Consider the following 4,638-nt stretch of genomic DNA (forward strand, 5'->3'; position numbering starts at 1 on the left):
ACCAATCTTCAATTCTGCTGCACTGACCACAGCCTCTTTTAGCTCATCCCAGAGTAGCTGATTTGGGTGACTGTGACAACTGGCGGGGCATCACGTTACTGTTGGTACCCAGGAAAGTGTTCTGCCACGAACGATGGCTTGTGGAGTGGCCGGTCGTGTGTCGAGCAAATCTTCACCCTCCGCATGATCATTGAACAAACATTGGAATACCAAAGGAAGATTTCTATTAATTTCATTCACTCTTGACAGCATCCACCGGCTGACTCTATGGGCTATCCTACGCCACTATAGAGTCCCTCAGCTGTTTGTAGATGCTTCTCTACTCCAACTCCCATTGCTGCGTCCGGACAGATGACAGCTGCACAGATTTCTTCAAGGTCAATACTGGCGTCGAACAAGGATGTGTGCTATCCCCCTTCCTCTTCCTGTTGGTAATTGACTATATCATGCGATGATCAGTTGACCAAGCTGGCATCGGTGTCTCTTGGCACGAAGCGCATAATCTCACTGATTTGGACTTCACGGATGACATCGCCCTGCTGGGCTCAACTCAGGAAGACCTCCAAAGTTGACCGCGACCTGGCAGAGGGAGGTGACCACAGTCGGATTAAGAATCAGCGCCAAGGTACTCAGAGTTGGCTATGGCACTGCCCGCGTTTGTCACAGCCCAGTGGCACGGGGTAAATGGGATGGACACAAGTGCAGTCCGGGGTATGTGAGGGAAAGAACAGAAATCAGACACACTCTAAAGAATCTCTCTCCTCTCTCCACAACTGGGTAACACAAATCCACACACTCGTCCACAGGATGACAGGTAGGCAGGGAAAGATCCGGGGAAGATCTGTACACAGAAACTAGAGTTAACGACGAACAGACGGAAACAACTTCACTCACCAACGACTGAGTGACTGACGCTGATTGCTCAACGATCCAGCGACGAGTAACACAGTGCTGCCGTCTTAAGTAGGCCTCGCGATTATACAGATAGGCAGCAGGTGTGTAGATGTCAGTTGCGTGGGCCAGGGGCGGGAGCCCATATTGAGCACTGCGGTGAGAGAGAGAGAGGGAGAGAGCAAAAACAACAAAACACATGTTGCCTAATACAGGATCAGCTGGTGAGGCACAGGGACCATGACAAACTTCAGGTAAACTAGACAGCTCTAAAATGCAGCAGAACAGCTGTGTCAGTGGGGAGGTGGAAACTGGGCAGGGAAAAATACTACTCCCCACTCCAAGAGCCAACTCTGAAGACAGGAAAAAAACAGGCAAGTTTTCACGCAGGATCTGTGTCTGGTCCCTCAACTAGGACCAATTTTCCATGCCCGCAGACAACATAACCCCTGGGATCCCACCTGTGGTGGAGGGGTTTTTGTGTCCCAGGTAGCAATTCGCAGTGGGGCTATTAATGTTGTATCAGCTATTTCAACCTACAGATGAAAAATGCCCGAGGCGAAGCAGTCAAAAGTCTGGCTGTACTTCACAGCAAAAGATGCAAACTCAGCAGCCTGCAACAAGTGCTTTAAGGTGATACTGTGCAAAGGAGGTAACACCTCCAATCTGATAAAACACCTGGAGGCGCATCGTGCATTTCTTGGCTCTTTTGTTTTTAAAGCCAAGAAATGAAGCCGAACAATCATGTTTTACAGTCCCATGGTTTCAGCCTCAGATACTCAACTAATCACAGTGATGTCATGACAAAAATGAATGACCAAGAAAACATTTTTCTCCTTCATTTCTGTCACACAAAGCTGTATTTAACATTTCTCGCGGTTAGTATCATGGTTACTAGGCAACCTGAACAGCGCGACGAAGACTAGACCGTCCCATTTCACAAGCCTCTCACTTCTGCATTTCTCGTACTTATAATAGTACGTAGTATGCGTAGTGTGTGTACTTCAAGCATGTCCCTGAATTGGGACACAGTCTCTGTCTCTCTTTCTCTCTTTGCCCAGGACGCAGCTGCTGCTCATTCACTCGTTTCGCCCTTGGATCGACTTGGCATTTAAGATATTAAGATGTTATATAAGTTAGGGAAGAAATGTGTCGTGGGCAGCAGTGCGGTGTGCCACTGCTAATGATCAAGGTGCGCCTCTGGGCCTCAGAAGTGCTTTTGTTTGTTTGTTTGATCTTCCACTTTCATTAGAAACATAAGACTGAGTTGTGACCATTTTTCCTTTTTGTTCTTATTTATAAAGCGGCGTTGCCATCTCTTTGTGTTAAGAGAATTCATAATAAAACCATAATATATTCCATGCTCCCCTGTTTGGCTTCCTTCTCATTCTTTCTAGGTCTGTTTGTTATTGTTCCCCACACCTTCCCCCAGGCCTCATTTATGGGGATGTTACACTCACCCTTTTATTTAATTATGTATTCAAAAGAAAAGGATCAAATGTTCATATGAACTCCTTGTGATAACTCCTGACGGATGCTAGATCTCTGGACAAGCACATCAACATTTCACACACAAAGAAGAATGCCAGAAATTCAGAAGCAGGTTTGTTTGTTTCTGTAATTTCAGGGCACAGTAATCCAGGCTTGTGAGCTTGTCGTCAATGAAACTTGGTGTACGTTATTCCGCTAATGGTGAAAAGAGTTTCCAAGCATCCACATTTACATACATATCCCATTTAAAACATCCTTCTGCCTTCATGTGTTGTTCTTCAAGGACATAAACCAAAAGAATTATAGTGAATGAAAGTGGTCAGTCCTCTTTAGGTCTGATTGGGTAAAAAAGCAGTGAACTATGGTGTTAATTTGATTCACATAGGGTTCAAGCTGAGGGCAAATCACACTGTAATGCAGAAACGAGAAAAGAGAGGGATGAGGATTAGTTGGGAAAGCTGATAAACACGGAGAGACGAGAGAGATTGTATATTTAAGCTTCTAACTCTTGACTGTTTTCCTTCATACTTTGTCATTTTGCCTTTGTCTCAGTTTTAATATTGAAGTACATATAAGTGTTATCGGGTAGATTAAATTGAATTAACAAATGTGGGTCATATTACCTCAAACTGTTGCTCTTCTCGCTGCCAGTAAATAAAGCCCTTTATGGATATTGGGAAAACTGTATTTCCATGGTTAGTAAGTGTGCAATGCCTTTTAATTTATCTTTTTAGGCATTCATGGAGTCACAAAATCTTGCAGTTACTTAACCAAGTCTCATGTATGAGTTTCCCTCTGAATGAACCAACCAGTGATCTGCTTTTATTGGCGATAAATTGGAGCTGAGGGGTCTTGGTTACTATTTGCAAACATGCTATAGGACATAACAAATTTGGTCAGAGAAAAAATGAAATTATTTTTTCAAATAATTTGACACTTTCTTTTTATATTTTAATTTCAGGAATTTTATGTAATCACAAGGAACAGCACAGAGAGCACCAGGCACCAATGACCACAACTGAAAAATTATATGTAAGAAGTTCCAAAAACTGCAGTTCCTCCAGTGGCCACTTGAGCTTGTCTTCATATGTGAGATAAATTACCATCTTATTCCATTAAAAAGCCTGCTAGGAAATATATGATTGGTCTTTGTAGCTAATTTCTCCCTTTATAACCATTAGAAGATAGGGAACATTTTTATATAACTCAGCAATTTGGCCGTTCGATGGTATAAAGTAAGAAATATCTCCTGCCTGGTTTGCACTGACAGCAGATGTCTGATATGTTTCACCTGCTCTGAACCGAGGCAATGAATTGGACTTGGATGTTTGTGCCACTGGTCCCTTGGTAAGTTACAAATAATATGACTTTTTGTGAGGAACCCCAAAACTTGTCAGTTTTGGCTAGCTGACTGACAATAATCCAGGCTAGTGAGCTTGTGGTCAGTGAATCTTGGCATATGTTATTCCATTATATCCAGTGAAACAGACTACTCAACTTTGTTTGTAACTCATAAAAGTTATTATTCGGTGTTACTTGGATCTGATTGTGTTAATTGGTAATGTAGCTATAATCACACTGAGAGCAGGTCCGCAGATGTCTGTCGGCACACAAAGCAGAGATCTGCGCAAGAGCAAATGCCAACAGCTGAGCGAAAAGGGCTGTTATTGTGTGTGTATGTGGATTGTTACGACCCCCTCTGCTAGGGGACAGTAGCAACATACTTAAGTCCTCACACGAGTAACTAAGTGAAATAAAGGTTTTATTGCAAAATTCAAACAGAAAACACACGGGGCTGCGTTCTGTAGACCACTGGGTATATAATCAGCACACAATTAACCAACACATACGGGAGTGGAAAAAGCTAACTAAGGCTAACCTCATGAGCAGTATCGACTATATTTTTCTCCTCAAAATACAACATCAGAATAGAGGCACACAAATAACGCCATAGCCCTTAAAGCTACCAAGGTCTCAGAGTGAGGATCGAAGATTGTGGGTTGATATTGGTGGTGGCAATATAAACTCCACCTCTCTCTGAATCTGGATAGTAGATGTCCTTTCAGATAGGCCTCAGTACATCTGAATCAGCAGCAACACCTCTAACACCATCAGACTTAGCACAGGAGCTCCTCGGGGCTGTGTTTGCAGCCCACTGTTGTTCACTCTCCTGACACGACTGCACTGCCCTTCACAGCTCTAACCACATCATCAAGTTCTCCAATGACACAACCATGGTTGGACTCATCAGCAGCA

The sequence above is a fragment of the Astatotilapia calliptera genome, chromosome 3 (assembly GCF_964374335.1).
Source record: "Astatotilapia calliptera chromosome 3, fAstCal68.1, whole genome shotgun sequence".
NCBI lineage: Eukaryota > Metazoa > Chordata > Actinopteri > Cichliformes > Cichlidae > Astatotilapia > Astatotilapia calliptera.